Below are 17,198 nucleotides of genomic sequence, written 5' to 3' on the forward strand. Positions count from 1 at the left end.
TTTGCCTTCAGTGGGAGTAAAGCTCTCAAGGATGAAATGCAATTGCCTCTGGTCTATAGTTTGGGAATCCTTTAACATGTTTAGGTTGTTACTCTGTTAACTATACATTGGAATCTACTCTGGATCAATATTGAGTAAAATTCCACAAGAAGTTAAATCATGGAACTCGCTCCCTCGGGAGGCAGGGATAGCTGTGAAAGAGAATTAGGCAAATCCATGGAGGAGAAGACTAACAACCGCTACTAGCCACATTGGCTGTGCTTTGCCTCCATAGCTGGCGTCAGCAATGGCCTGAATGCTAGCTGCTGGAAGCCACAAGAAGGGAGACTGCTTTTGGACTACAATTTCCATCATCCTTGACCACTGGTGCTGCTAGCTAGGGAGGGTGGGAGTTGTAGTCCAACAACAGCTGGAGACCCAAGTCTGGGAAACTGTGGTGTATCTCCTACCTGAAGATGCTGGGGATCGAACCTGGGACCTTCTATATACAAAGCAGATGTTCTGCAACTGTACTACTGCCCTCCTCCTGAACGGCACGTGTGAAGACTAATATCATGCTCCCATTAGATGACAAGAAGTCCTAGATTGCAAAACACACCAAGCCATGTCATTATCAGGCCAAACAGTCTTATAAAGGTGTTGTATTTGCATATGTGCCTATCAGTTCTTAATCAATGAGGCCATGTATAAACCAAGCCAAGGATGAACTATGAACATGTCCTCTCTCAAAAGCCACAATGAGTTCAAGCGTGTTCTACAAACGAGTGAGTGTCTTTAAGTCAGGGGTCAGAAACCTGTGGCTCTCCAGATGTCTGACTTGCAAGTCCCATCATCCCCAGCCAGCATGGTCAATGAGTAGGGACGATGAGAGCTGGAATCCAACCACATTTAGAAGGCTACAGGTTGCCTATTGCTGTTTAGACACATTGCATTCTTAGGGTTCATCTACTCAGAGTAGCCCCCTTGAAATTAATGATTTCAATGGGTCTACACTGAGTAGGACACACCCTTTAATGAGTATTTGTTCTGGTGCCTTTCCAAGATCATTTCAGTTTCAGCCAAAGTTGTGCTTTAAAAAACAAAACAAAGTCTGGCAACCAAGCCTTGTGAAGAATGATTGAGGGAGTTGGGTATGTTTAGTCTGGAGCAGGGAAGACAGAGGTTTTCTTCAAATATCTGAAGGGCTGCCACATGGAAGATGGAGAAGGCTTGTTTTCTGCTGCTGCACAGCTTAGGACCTGAAACAATGGACTCAAAGGACAAAACAGGAGATTCTGTCTAATATTAGGAAGAACTTTCTGATGGTAAGAGCTTTTAACAGATTCCCTCGGAAGGTGATGGGATCTCCTTCCTTGGAGGTTTTCTTAAGCAGAGGTTGGATGGCCTCCTGTCAGGGATGCATTAGTTGAGATCCCAGCATTGCCAGGGGGATGGACTAGATGCTCCCTTAGGGTCCCTTCCAACTTTTCATACCTCACAGTACTGTTGTGGGAATGAAAATGGGAAGGGTAAGAACCTTGGAAGAAAAGTACCGTATTTTTCGCTCCATAAGACGCACTCAAAAACTAAGGGGAAATGTCTGTGCATCTTATGGAGCGAATATGTGGTCCCTGGAGCTAAATTGCCAGAGTGCGGCATGCTCCTGAGCTGCTCTTTGGGGCTGGCAGGGGAAACCCGGGCTTCCCCCTCGAGCCCTGGGAGCAGCGGGCAGGCTGTGCGCAGATGCCCTGCGCTCCTGAGCAGCTCTGGGGTAGCCCGCAAAGCCTCCGCAGGGCAGTGGGATGAAGGCTCCCCGCTGCCCTGCGGAGGCTTCATGGGCTACCCCAGAAGCCAGAACAGCTAGAGGGAGCGCTGCGCAGTGCTCCCTCTAGTTGTTCTAACTTCTGCCTTAGCGGCGTGAAGCCTCCACAGGGCAGCGGGGAGCCTTCATCCCACTACCCCGCGGAGGCTTTGTGCGGCTATCACTGGCTTTTGCGGGAGGTGGGGGGAGGGACAGAGCGTGCGGCTCTTGTGGGAGGTGGGGGGAAAGTCAGGAGGCTTGCTTTTGCTGAAGCCAGGAGGGCAAGAGGGATGGGTGTGCACCGATTCCGCTTGCTCTCCTGGCTTCAGGGATAGCCCCGCAAAGCCTCCTGAGCGGAGAGGGAGGAGCGCTCCCTCTTCACTCATGAGGCTTTGCGTTGCTTTCTTATTTCTTGTTATCCTCCCCTAAAAACTAGGTGCGTCTTATGGTCCGGTACGTCTAATAGAGCGAAAAATACGGTAGGCTATAAATCAATAAAACAAGATGTGTCATCACAGCTTCCCCACGTATATGTTTCATAGTTAATTACTGTTTCCATACCTATGCTTAATTACCATGGTCACATCTGATACTTTAATCACAAGTTGAAAGCCATAAGGAGCAACTCTTGCAAAACCCAGTTGAATTACACAGAGTTTGCACAAGTGAGGCTTCTGGTAAATAGAACCTCCTGATATCATTGCACTCAGGAACTTCCTGGCGCTGCTTTCCCTCCCATAAATAATCTCTTGGCCGTAAACTCTGATAATGAATGATTCCTTGATTTTAACAAGCTGATTCTAAGTTGCTGGAAGGAGGTGTAAAAGGTGACATACGACCATCTTAGGGACTCCACTCAGAATTTGTGTAGGGTTTACTCCTTAGTTTTTTCTTCTCCTAAAGATTTCCTGAAAGGCAGCTTAGGTTTAGTCCCAGTTTTCCTTCTACTAGATGGGTTAGCGTCCTAGATCGATGTGCCCCACCTGCCTCTCACTTCCCTCAACAGCACATGCAGAAACCAGCTCCTTGACCGTCGAGCCCACTATTGGTATTGTTTACTCAATCCGCTGGAGCCTGTCTTCTCATGCAGGTGAAGTCCCTAATTCACCGAGGATTTGGGACTCATCAGCTACCCTCACCTGGTTTAGTTGGCCTGTCTAAGGTGTTTATAAAAATTAATGGGCATGACTAACATGTGGTCATTATAGAAATTTCCCTGGGCATCATTGTAGCTCGGTTGCAGGGTTGGGATATTAGCCCTGGGCAAAGGAAAATAATACTTCCTCCACTGTTGTAAACTAGCAAGTGTGACCTAGGCATAAGGAATCTTCACTATCAGAGCATCTATCCAGAACCTCCCAATCCCAGATCTGAATCTCATTCATTCTTCCACCAGCACTCTTATGCTTTGACCTGACACGTACAAGACATAATCAGTATAATACAGAACAGATAATCCTAGTTCACCCTGATGACCTCAGCTGTTAGTAGCGATCAAAACTTTGTACCCTTCTCAAAGGCAGATCGTTCTGAAATACAACAAAACAACACCACCACAAACTGGCTTATAAGTATAAAACCAAATTTACTAGAATAATAGCTAGACTAGAGATAGACTTATAACTATTCAAACAACAAACATCCTAAGGTGCCATGTGCAAGACAAAGCCTGGAGATACTGTAAACATGGAGTGGATAAATGTACAACTCTATCTTAACAAGTTACATGTGCAGTAAACGTTATACAGACTGGATAAATGAACCATTCAACAAGTAGCGTAAGTCCAGTCACAGAACGGCAACCCCGTGCTGCCACAACAGCAAGGGTAGCACACTGGAGAATATGAAAAAGTTTTTCAAAGCTGTTTTTCAAAGATTGAACTGGATGAGATGTTCTTCAATGGGTCTTGAGTTGGAAACACAAAGCCGTGTGCATGGATCAATCACGGGAAGGCAAATCAAAGCCACCACCCTGGTGAGAATAACCCAAGTGGGCAAAAGGAGACCTGTTCTCCGGATATATTACAGGTTTCGCTACACGCTTCATCAGTCTGCATGATACAAAATAGCACTCCAATTACAATGTTCTGAAAGGCAATGTTCAGGCACTCTGTTGTTATCCATCAACAGCGTATTAGGGTGATCAACAATTACCCTAGAGAACATAAGGGGATAAGAATGCAACCCTTTCCTGTCCCCTTTCTCCCATATCTCCTCCCCAACACCTTATGGTCAAGTTAGAAAAATAGCAGGAGTGTATGCGGGCATTGGGTCATTCATTGTAGAGCACTTTGCTGATATTTTCATAGAATCATAGACATAGAGTTGGAAGGAACCTCAAGGGTCAACCCCCTGCAATGCAGGAATACTGCCCACAGCTGTCCCTGGGTGGGCTCAAACCACCAAACTTCTGGTTAACCATCAGACGCACTGACCCATTGCACCTGTTTGCTTTCCCTTAGTCCCCGGTCCCCTCCTCTCTAAACCCCATGAAATCTTTCACCTCTGTCGTTGGCACTCTACCTTCATGGAGTTCAGTCCAGAAGGTGGCCTTCAGTAGCAATGGTGGACAACGTTGATAAAGTACAGGTAGTGCACAACTTACACACGTTTAACATCTGTGATTTCAACCCTTCGTGGTTGAAGGCCGGGCGGTTGAAATGTGTGCTGCACCGAAAGTGAACTGTTCTGGAAGCTGTGCTTACACCATCTTGGCACTCAAGATAGCTCTGCAATTAATTTGTGGTTGCTATAGCTAGGAGCTCACAGTTTAAGTTAAGTCTGCTGCAACTGGATTTCTTATGGACAGTGCCAAACCTGAATGTATTGGATTTGTGACCATTATGCTCATTTGCCTTCAGTGGCAGTAAAGCTCTGCTGGATGAAACACAATTGCCTCTGGTCTATAGTTTGGGAATCCTGCAACATGTTTAGTTTGTTACTCTGCCTTAGAAAGCACTGCAAATAACAAGGCCAGTGGAAGTGATGGTATTCCAGCTGAACTGTTTAAAATTTTAAAAGATGATGCTGTTAAGGTGCTACACTCAATATGCCAGCAAGTTTGGAAAACTCAGCAGTGGCCAGAGGATTGGAGAAGACCAGTTTACATCCCAATCCCAAAGAAGGGCAGTGCCAAAGAATGCTCCAACTACTGCACAATTGCACTCACACGCTAACAAGGTTATGCTTAAAATTCTACAAGGAAGGCTCATCAGTATGTGGACTGAGAACTCCCAGAAGTGCAAGCTGGATTTAGAAGAGGCAGAGGAACCAGAGACCAAATTGCAAGCATGCACTGGATTATGGAGAAAGCTAGAGAGTTCCAGAAAGACATCTACTTCTGCTTCATTGACTATGCAAAAGCCTTTGACTGTGTCGACCACAGCAAACTATGGCAAGTTCTTTAAGAAATGGGAGTGCCTGATCACGTCATCTGTCTCCTGAGAAATCTCTATGTGGGACAAGAAGCTACAGTTAGAACTGGATATGGAACAACTGATTGGTTCAAAATTGGGAAAGGAGTACGACAAAGCTGTATATTGTCTCCCTGCTTATTTAACTTATACGCAGAATTCATCATGCGAAAGGCTGGGCTGGATGAATCCCATGCCAGAATTAAGATTGCCGGAAGAAATATCAACAACCTCAGATATGCAGATGACACAACCTTGATGGCAGAAAGTGAGGAGGAATTAAAGAACCTTTTAATGAGGGTGAAAGAGGAGAGCGCAAAATATGGTCTGAAGCTCAACTTCAAAAAAACGAAGATCATGGCCACTGGTCCCATCACCTCCTGGCAAATAGAAGGGGAAGAAATGGAGGCAGTGAGAGATTTTACTTTCTTGGGCTCCATGATCACTGCATATGGTGACAGCAGCCACGAAATTAAAAGACGCCTGCTTCTTGGGAAAAAAGCAATGACAAACCTAGACAGCATCTTAAAAAGTAGAGACATCACCTTGCCAACAAAGGTCCGTATAGTAAAAGCTATGGTTTTCCCAGTAGTGATGTATGGAAGTGAGAGCTGGACCATCAAGAAGGCTGATCGCCAAAGAATTGATGCTTTTGAATTATGGTGCTGGAGGAGACTCTGCAAGAAGAACAAACCTATCCATTCTTAAGGAAATCAGCCCTGAGTGCTCACTGGAAGGACAGATCCTGAAGCTGAGGCTCCAATACTTTGGCCACCTCATGAGAAGAGAAGACTCCCTGGAAAAGACCCTGATGCTGGGAAAGATGGAGGGCACAAGGAGAAGGGGACGACAGAGGACGAGATGGTTGGATAGTGTTCTCGAAGCTACCAGCATGAGTTTGACCAAACTGTGGGAGGCAGTGGAAGACAGAAGTGCCTGGTGTGCTCTGGTCCATGGGGTCACGAAGAGTCGGACACGACTAAACGACTAAACAACAACAACTGCTAACTATACATTGGAATCTACTCTGGATCAATAGTGAGTAGAATTCCATGAGAAGTTAAACCATGGAACTCACTCCCTCAGCTCATATATGTGCTGACCTTTAAAGGCCTAAACGGCCTCAGCCCTGTATACCTGAAGGAGTGGCTCTACCCTTGTTATTCAGTCCGGACACTGAGGTCCAGCTCCGAGGGCCTTCTAGCGGTTCCCTCACTGTGAGATGTGAGATTACAGGGAACTAGGCAGAGGGCCTTGTCGGTAGTGGTGCCCGCCCTGTGGAATGCCCTCCCATCAGATGTCAAACAAAGACATTGAAAGGCAGCCCTTCAGGTATTTTTTTAATGTTCGATGTTTATAATGCTTTTATATTTGCTGGAAGCTGCCCAGAGTGGCTGGGGCCACCCCATAGATGGGCGAGGTACAAATCAATTATCATCATCATCTTCATCATCATCATCATCAATTTGCTTGGTAATTACTAATTGCCACGAGGTACAAATCAATTATCATCATCATCTTCATCATCATCATCATTGGTTTGCTTGGTAATTACTAATTGCCAGAGCTCTTTTTCTAGAAAAAGAGGTGCAGGAACTCCCACTTTTGGCAGAGAACCCTAAGTTGTCCACAGCCTCTGACACAAAGCCACGAGTGGCATGCCACTAGACAGCTGCTTCTACGCTACAATGAGCTTTGTATCACAAATATAAAAACAAAAAATTCATGATCAAAACAAAAAACAACCCAATAACCCCCCCCCCATTTAATTTTATTTTTAAAAGGGACAACCCAAAGCACAGATACCTAGGGTGTTTGTCTGGGTGAGGTCAAACAAAGCATGTTGGGGAATAAATAATAGAATTATACTTATTCTTATTATTTTATAAAGGAAACGTGTCACTTTCAATGCATTTCAAGCAAAGTCAACTGTTCAGTGGTTTATGGAAAATGGGGCTCCGATCTGGCAGAGTAAGCCGCCATGAACCACATACAATGCCTCTCTCATGAGCACAAAAAAACAATGATATAGTTAGAAAGAAGACATCATGAAATATTTGCAAGACCAAAAGGCAGTTCCATTTTGAGAACAGGATTTGAGATGAAATTGAACAGCAAGCAAAATTTACTCTTATCAGATGCAGAGTACAAAACTATCAAAAGAAGGAAGGGAGTACAAAAAAACAACAACACACAACACCCACCAATGATTGGACAGCACCTGAAGCCTTAGACAAATTTTCTGCAAGAGACAATTTTAGGATAAATTCATTTATCCCTGTCATGGTAGTTCTGGAAGCCAACCTAGACAGAAGAGCAACAGTGTAAAGGAGTGCGGCTGACAGTTTTTTATTTTTGATAAACCTGCAACAACCAAGGAACAGGTTCACAATGGCATCGAGATGTTGATGCAAGAGTATACAAATGGTGTTGGCCTTGTTCTGGCTGATGAACTCTTGCAGTTCCACTTGTACACCAAGCAAGCTCAACCTGAAAAATAAAATTTCAGCCCCACAAGATATGTATCAAATAATATTCCAGGAGAAAATTTGCAAATGTGGAAACAATGTTCAGATTGTTCCTGTGTTTAATGGTTACAAGCTGTACTGGCAAAAGATTGTTGTCTAGACAAAAAAGGATAAAGAATGATCTACAGTCAACAATGTCCCCAATGGTTGTCTTATATAAGCACTCTCTGCACTGAAAATGATAACATGTGGCTTAATGATTTTAATTGTTAAGTTTGCATCCAAATGAGCTCGGAAGAAACTGTTCTGAGTTTGTATACAGGGTAACGCTATGACATAGCTATGATTCCCCAATGAATGCTGTTTGTGTATGTCTTCATTAACTCAGTACATTTGTAAACTTATTAAAGGTTATAAATTTACAAACAATTTTTTTGTCGTGCAAAAATTTCAGCAATATTCTGCTTTCATTGAGTAGATATAGAAGAGAATGAGGTTTTGTGTTTCATGATCACAAATACAAAATAGGACAGTGCAGAATATCTGGAAAAGACTTAAATCAGGCAGGTAGAGAACTTAAGACCATCAGGAAAGCCAAGATTCATGTTGAGAAGGAGTCCAGTGTGTCTGCATTTGTTGTGTGTGTGATAAAATCTGACCAAGCAGCCTAGAATTTTTTGAGATTTTCCAAGCCTTGGTCAACATGTAGTTTATGTGTTATTTTTCAGCTAGTGCGAAACGCCACATATTTTTAACCCAGAGCGAAAGTTGCAATTCCTGTAAGTTTTCCATTTGGGGTCAGTTGAAGTTCTGGCACTCATCAGCACTCACATCAAGAATTCCTGAGAACTGAAACCTTTCAGTTGATGGTCCCAAAGATTTAGTAAACAAATCTGCAGTGAAGCTGGAATGGAATATTGGAGTATTTTGGTTGTTTCTTAACAAATCATTGTCCAGAATTCAAATACAGTGGTACCTCTGGTTGTGAACGGGATCCGTTCCGGAGCCCCATTCACAACCTGAAAGGAACACAACCCGTGTCTGCACGTGCGTGGGTCACAATTTGATGCTTCTGTGCATGCGTATGATGTCATTTTGCATGTCTGCGCATGCGCGAGTGGCGAAACCCGGAAGTAACCCTTTCCATTACTTCCGTGGGACGCAACCTGAAAAGACTTAACCTGAACCGAACGTAACAAGAGGTATGTATGTACCTGTCTTTTGAATTGTTTAGACTTTCCCCAAATGTGTCATATAGGAAGCAAATTTCTCAAGTGTACATAATTGCTGCTTCTCTCAACCTCCACACTGATACGAATCAGTAAAGAGAGCTTAATTGAAATGAAACCTTTAATAAACTCTGGCTTGTATCATGGTCATTGTATATCTATACGTCATGTGTTCAGCAATGCATGTTATAGAATGCAGTTGTTGTGGATGCAACAAAGATGGTGTGTTGGGAAAGTGGCCTTCCATGCTGCAGAATCCAAAAGTTAGCAACCACAACAACAACAAAACTGAGCAACAGTGGAATGAACAGTGAGTGGGATGGGGAAAACAACGAAGAAATTCTAATGCATCACTTCAAAAAGACGTGGATGTGATCTGGTACTCCTGCATCAATCTGGAGGGGGGAAATCAGTTGAGAATTACATCTGAATACATCTGAAAAAATAAACACCATGGGTGGGAGGAAAGGAGAAAAGAGGACAGTGATTCTTATAACATTTGCATATGCTGATTTAGAAATGAATCTCTTTTTTTAGATAAGATTTATTAATTTTGAATTTTACAAACAATGATCAAACAACCAATAAAAAGAGAATTCCATAGATGCCCCTGAACTTCCCTCCTCCCCTTTGTGGGTCCTTATGTTAACATTTTTCCTCCTGCTTCTTCTCTATTAATCCAAATCTGTTAAATCTCCATTACAAGCAAAGTTCAACATTAAACTGAAAGCATCATTCCCATCCTAATAATAATTTCAATTGTTTACAGTGATTTTTAAGGTAAATAATATATTTTCCCCATTCCTTATTAAAATTTTGGTCTTCCTGCTTTCTAATTCTTCTGGTCATTTTTGCCATTTTGGCATAGGCCATCAGTTTAATTTGCCATTCTTCTCTGGTATGTCTTCTTTCCATCTCTGCACTAGTAACATCCGAACCACAGTGGTCTTGTACATAAATGGTCTTTTCTGACCCATGGTATTTCGGCACCCAGAATTCCTAGAAGGAAAGTTTAGGGGTTTTTAAAGGAAATGTTATTTTAAACATTTTTTCCAGTTCATTATATGTCATCTCCTAAAATTCTTTTACTACTTTACAAGTCCACCACATGTGATAAAAGTTACCTTCTTTTTCCTTACATTTCCAGCATGTATGTGACCTTGTTTTATACATTTTAGCTAATTTACTAAGAGTTAAGTACCAACAATACATCATTTTCATACAATTTTCTTTCAAAGTATAACATGCTGTAAACCTCAAGTCTCAGTTCCATAACTTCTGCCATGCTGTAAGTTGTATATTATTTCCGAAGTCCCTCACCCAGTGTATCATAGCTGATGTAACCTGTTTATCTTTTGTATGCTTTAATTTAGAAAGCAATTTCTAATTGCATTTTAGAAAGCAACGTAATCTTATTTTCTAACAGCTCTTTTTCAAATGTAGAGGTTTGATTAAAAGAGCGTTTCTGGTCTTCCTTGTCTCTAGGGGGACTGGCAAAAGATCTCTCTGGAACGCTTCCCTTGTTGTTGAGGAGAGCAGGGGAGACTCCTTTAGGAGATTGCATTCCCAACGCAGGTGCAACAGCGGGTGTTTCTCCACAGGTGCTGAAATGCCTTGGGGTTTAAGAGCGTAATCAGGGAGCAATGGCAAGATGGAGATGGCACTTACCTAACAGCTACAACCACCACTCCACATTCCTTGGCAATATGCCGCAATAATCTCTCGTAGCCCTCTAAAAGTGAGACAGCTGCAATGCATACAAGACTGATCAAGCCAACCATAGCCCCTTAAACTGTTTGCAGAGAGATGGCCAGTTGATGTCCTAAAGCAAGGGGTAAAGGTAAAGGGACCCCAAACCCTTAGGTCCAGTCGTGGATGACTCTGGGGTTGCGGCGCTCATCTTGCTTTACTGGCCAAGGGAGTTGGCATACAGCTTCCGGGCCATGTGGCCAGCATGACTAAGCCACTTCTGGCAGGGACTGAACAACGGGAGCTCACCCAACACGGGGATTTGAACTGCCGACCTTCTAATCGGCAAGCCCTGGGCTCTGTGGTTTAGACCACAGCGCCCCCCGCGAGGGGTAAGGGATCCTTTTTTCTCAGCCCAGGTCATAGATTCCCCATTAGGAAACTTTTCAGGAGGGCACAGGCCAAGGGTGGCAGGGAGGGCCTGGTGCAAAACAAACAAACCAATTAGGTGCGGCAATGGACAAAGATCTTAGCTTCGTACTGCTGTAGGCTCCTACAAAAGCAGGGCAGACAAGCAAAATATGCAGGGTGTTAATGAATCATAGAATCATAGAGCGGGAAGGGATCCCAGGGATCACTTAGTTCAACCCCCTGCAAAGCTGGAATCACAGCTAAAGAATCCCTGACAGATAGCCATTCAACCTCTGTTTAAAAACCTCCAGTGGAGAGAAAGAAAGAGTTGGACCTTAAGGGTAGGTTGCAACTTTTTCAGCACACCTCTGAAACTTTTTCTCCCCAGCTGGAAAAATCTAATCATCCAAAAACGTAACGCAGCACTGGACTTCCGGTCTGCCAAGGGAGTTATGGGCCTATTCAGTCCCCTTTCCAGGTGCGAACTATCCAGTGATGAAACTAGGCTTTTTTTTTTCACCTGGGTCAAAGACTCATGCACACACACACACACACACACACACACACACATTTATTCATAGAGGGCATAAAAGGTATTTTATTTGAATACAAAGTTTTTTAAAAAATATACAGTGGTACCTCGGGTTAAGAACTTAATTCGTTCTGGAGGTCTGTTCTTAACCTGAAACTGTTCTTAACCTGAGGTACCACTTTAGTACCACTTTAGTTAATGGGGCCTCCTGCTGCCGCCATGCTGCCACCACACAATTTCTGTTCTCATCCTGAAGCAAAGTTCTTAACTCGAGATACCATTTCTGGGTTAGCGGAGTCTGTAACCTGAAGCATCTGTAACCTGAGGTACCATTGTATTACACAACAATATATCCAACATAACCTATAACAAGAAGTTTCAAGGCCTCATACTGAGCTTCCCTCCCCTCTGCACCCAGAGCCCCAAGCTAGGACATTTCTCTATCATCATTTCTGCCTTATATTCTCTTCAGCCTCACTCCCACTAAACCACCTAGAGATGGGTCCGAGTTAAAGCCGGCACTCAACTGAAGAAATCTGAGATGATCCGACATCTGTCATCTCCCCAGGTCAAGGACCCAGATGATCAGGCAAGGCCAAAGAATTGTAGAATTGTGGAGCTGGAGGGGAAGAAGAAGAAGAAGAAGAGTTTGGACTTGATATCCTGCTTTATCACTACCCAAAGGAGTCTCAAAAGTGGCTAACATTCTCCTTTCCCTTCCTCCCCCACAACAAACCCTCTGTGAGGTGAGTGAGGCTGAGAGACTTCAAAGAAGTGTGACTAGCCCAAGGTCACCCAGCAGCTGCATGTGGAAGGGTGGGGAAGCGAACCCAGTTCACCAGATTACGAGTCCACCCCTCCTAACCACTACACCACACTGGCTCTCCCCACACTGGGGACCCTGAGATTCATCCAGTTCAATCCACAGTGCTGAGGGGGCCCATCCTTGATGCTTTTCGCACGTTGCTTCTGGATCCTGGTTGGATCTAGTCTGATTCTCTGTGCTTGACCTTGTTTGGTTCTGGGGTTCTGCTGCATTTGGGCTATGACCCTGCCTGCACTGGCGAGAGGCTTGCATCTTCTGGGATCTGAGAATAACCAGAGAAGCATAACATTATCCACATATGCAGAAAACCTAGGTTTCATGTGTGTGTCCCCTAGACATTTAAAAATATATATTTACAGTTAAACCAAGTAACATTTCCTTGTTGCATCTGGAAACAGCACAGGCAGAGGAAAGGTAGAAGCTCTGATGTGGGTGTTGTGGTGGGAGGTTCCCATCCTATGAGATGCACTGGGGGAGGGTCTCACCTGATTAGCTCTCCCAATCAGTTAGTCCCCCATTTATTCCTTCATTCACTGCCTGGTGTCAAAATCCAGGCATCTACCTGTCGGCATCCTTCGGGGGACGAGATGCTAGCTGGCTAGCCCCCAGCTGGATCATGCCCTTCCAGCCGTGACGATCCCCCAACCTCTGGTGCGACGTAAATCAGTGACTCAGACTTCAAAGCCTGAGCACACTATATCAGCAGAGCATACTGCGCAAACAGAAGTGGTGTGAGGCTTGTGGAAACATATTAACAAGCTACGGATTTATTGAGTATAAATCAGGACAAAGGAAACATGTCATCTCTTGTCTCCTCAAAAGCTACACACAATGGAAGTTCCCAGCAAACTGTGCTGGAATGTAAACAGACATGTGACATGTAACAATCTCACACGTCTGCAAGTTATGGTGGAATTGAATTTTCCAACATCCTCCCCCTTTCCATGTAACCTGTGATGCAGTATTTCAACCTAACTGCAACTGTTGTACATATACCTGTTCCCTGTTAACAACTTTAGACAACAGGAATTTCGTTTCCTGGCATGTAGGACACCTGAATGAGTCCTTTCTGAATAGACTCCTTTGCACGATGTAACTTTATCTGCAAGTACTTGGTTCTTTGCTTGCAACTCTCTGAAGCTAGCAAAGCCAAACAGGACCCGTTGCCTTTATAAACCTGTATAGGACACGTCACATTAACCCTGACGTCCTGAAACAGTTGCAACAACCATTCACAATCCATAAGTGAATAGGACAGTGCATTGAGTTCAGTTTCACAAGAACTCAGGCTCACTATTGTCTGCTTCTTGCACAACCAGTCAAACAGACCCTGGTTGTACATGTAGCACACTCTGGAAGTGCCATCTGTGGTGTCACTTCCAAAACTTGCATCTGCAAACATCTCAAGACCCCTAGACTTCTGACTAGTGATCCTGAGTCTGTAGTGCATGTAACAATTTCAAACGTCTGCAATTTAAGGTGGAATGGAATTTTCCAACACTACCACCCACCCTTGTCTCTATCCCCCTCCTCACTTTCCTGCCTTGCAGATCCCTGCAGCCCTGGGACTCCCCTTCACCCAAAGGCACAGCGATTGGGCCCGGTAGCTCATGCAGTGCTCAGGAGTGACAGAAGCCACTTCACACTGGCCAGGAAGCTGGCAGGAAAGGAATTGTTGAGTTCAAAGGTGATGCAAGGCCATGGAAAGGACTGGGGGGGGGGGGAGAAAATACTATTTCCTCTGCAAGTTTATTCCTCCTTCCCACATTCCTTTCCTATCCTCTATACGAACTGAGTCGGCTTAATTTTAACCTTTAGAAGGCCAAGCTGCAGGATTGTCTCTGTGAGCCGAAGCCGAGGAGGAACTGCATCCAAATGAATGGTGGTTTGGCCGGGGTGGGTGTGTGGCCTGTGACAGGGAATGGGTCACTGGCATTTGCCTTCCCTGTGATGAAAATAGAAGGTTGAGGGGTAAAGCTCAGCAAAGATACTGGGAGAGTTGGTGAAACAATTCTAACTGGCGCCCTCTGGAGGCCTCACCCTGCTCAAAATTCCTGGCTAAACGCCCATAGTTTCGGCACTGCACCTGTTGACGGACAATTTCAAGGCCTCCCTCCTCTCCCTTCTTAAAGTTCTGTATGTTTAAACCAGACTTGGACAAATCAACCCTTCAGATAGAAGCCTGTCCTCTAATAGCCCTTCAAACTGAGGGCTGTCTTCTGTGAAACAAGCTACATGGCCACCCTCAAAACATAGAATCATAGAATTGGAAGGGAAACTGAGGATCATCTAGCAATTCTAGTTCAATGTCCTACAATGTAGCAATATACCGTTTCCACATAGGGGGAGTGAACTTGCAACCTTGGCATTATCAGCACCACGCTCTAACCAGCTGAGCTATTCAGGCTGCAACCTTTCCTGGTACACAAACTCAACACTCTAACACCCCTAACTTGGAATGATAATATGTCCATTTTTACCTATGCAGGTGCTTCTTGCAAAACATATTGGGTTGTAGCCAACTAAGCCCTACTCAGAGCAGACCCACTGGAATGAATAGACTCAAGTTAGCTGTGCCTGTTAACTTTAGTGGGTCAACCCTGAATAGGACTGGTACTGAATGCAGCAAACTGATGTGTTTTGAAGTGAACATGATAGTCAGTAGTAGGGTGTGCTGATGACAATATTCATTTCCGACACCCATTTGGTGCTCTGGAAAACAACCTGATTTGTCTTGGACTGATTTGATTAGGGAGCTGTTTGATTTAGCTCAGGACTGAATCTGAATCCCAATGGAGTGAACAGAAGCTTTATGCTTCCCCAATTATTATGGCAACTTTTATTGCTTTTAAAAATGGTTATAACTGCTTTTAGATGAATTTTGCAGGCTCAGTGGGGGATGAAAAATAGTCACTCAATTCCAAACAAATAGGTCTAGGGGATTTTGCACTGGGCTCCCTACTTGTTGTCCTGCCAGCAAGCAAAGACTGTTTTATTCTTGATAGGCGTTTGGGAACTAAGGAAAGCTCTTTTAATAGTGTAGTGCTCTTTTTATTATCTACATTTTAATAGATTTGATTTTGGGGGGTTTAATTCTATAGGGGTTTAATTACTTTTAAATGATAGCCTTTTGCACCTTTTTAGCTTTTTGTATTTTATCTGTGGTTTTCATATTAACAAAACAAATCAGAACAACAGAAAATTCCCCTATATAATTCTTTTGGTTGCAACCCAGCATATTCAGGACAAGCAGCAAATCCAGCAAAAATCCATCAATATAACCTGCAACAACTAAAATGTTATTTCAACAAAAACAACAAACCAGCTCGAAAATACCTTGTGAAACAAAATGAAAGAAATTTGCAGTTAAAGCCTGCATTAAATAACATAGGAATTAAGACTCTTACCTTCATGCAAGCCTCTGAAAAGCTAGAGCTAAATGATGGTGAGGCCAGGACAGGCAAACAGTGAGGGTTTTTTAAAACGTTGGATCCCTTACCACTCTGGTTGTTTTTGAGGAACCTCTGCCAGTCCCAGGTCTCCCCCATCCAGTCCAGTTCCTGAGACTCCACAGGGTTCCAGTCATCCCACTCCTGACCCCAAACTTTTGGAGAAGTTCAAAAAGTGGTTCATAGACTGGAGGTATCCCTCTTAGAAACCCAAAAGAAAATGATGCAGGCTCCAAGTGAAAAGATTACTGAAATACAGCCTCAACATTCAGGAGGCGACTGCAGAGAACCACATCCAAAACAATATATATTTTTAAATACACTTCCAGATTACTAGTCACCCATCAAAGGATTTCAGCACTCTTAATAGTTGCAACACAATGTCAACATTCTGAACCAATCAAAATCCTGTGGCTCTTCAAACCAGCCCTCATCATAATGTCCTGCCATTTCACAGTCTTTCTTTATTAAGACTTTGACTAATTTTCCTATTCATTAAATGTCTCCTAGTATCCTCTTTCATCTGTCTACAAAACAATTCAGGGTTAATCACAATTGTCATACCTGGATTATTCTCTTTTCATGCACACAGTGGCCATGATTCCTAGAACTTATTCTTTGCAGTGCTCTGGAATGGACATTAGGATTGCCATCTGAAGGCAGCCCTGTTTAGGGATGTTTTTAATGACTGATGTTTTAATGCATTTTTAATCTTTTGTTGGAAGCTGCCCAGAGTGGCTGGGGAAACCCAGCCAGATGGGCAGGGTATAAATAATAAATTATTATTATTATTATTATTATTATTATTATACATCCAGAATTTCCTGGACATAGCTGGAATAGAGCAGTCAAAAGAAGGGTCTGGGTGGAAATCACTTAAATGTCTGTGAAAATCTGGACCTATGGCAACCCTCGGAAGTCATGATTTTGCCGAATTACCTTAAAAATAGCTCAAAAACTTCATCATCATCATCATCATTATAATTATTTTGAGATTTTGCGAAAACAGCTCAACAACTTTGCCAAAAAGAGTTCAACAGCTTTTGTATCTGGATTTTCACTTTTTGAAATATGGCAAACTTAACAGACATTCACTATGTACAGTACTTGTTCTGTACTGTAAAAGGTAGGCAAGCACAGGCCTTTTCACTTTAGCTAGGTCATAGGCTCAAAACAAAATGGAATCATCATCAAAATGATGCACTTTTATGAAATTGCTCTTCTCTCCAGCACTTACATTTCTGGTGAGGCATCAAATTGTCTCCTTTATGGGAGCACCCCCTGGTGAGCAAATGTAAGAATTACAGGCGGGCCTTCCACACTCTGCCTTGATAGGTTTGCACTGGAAGTGTGCATCAAGGCGGATTGGTGGGCACCTTTCTTAGCGACCCTCTTCACTTA

The 17,198-nt window shown here is 43.5% G+C and overlaps 1 long non-coding RNA gene across 1 annotated transcript; it reads right to left on the reverse strand.

The window, feature by feature from the left end:
- Positions 1 to 9,416: 9,416 nt before the first annotated feature.
- Positions 9,417 to 16,034, reverse strand: LOC308482844. Its single transcript, XR_013989453.1, has 3 exons — positions 15,756 to 16,034; positions 10,559 to 10,637; positions 9,417 to 9,889 (listed from the first exon to the last, which is right to left on the reverse strand). It is a non-coding gene; the product is annotated as an uncharacterized lncRNA (long non-coding RNA).
- Between the last annotated feature and the right edge of the window lie 1,164 nt (positions 16,035 to 17,198).

Source organism: Podarcis pityusensis, assembly GCF_964106645.2.
Source record: "Podarcis pityusensis genome assembly, chromosome: 8".
Lineage (NCBI taxonomy): Eukaryota > Metazoa > Chordata > Lepidosauria > Squamata > Lacertidae > Podarcis > Podarcis pityusensis.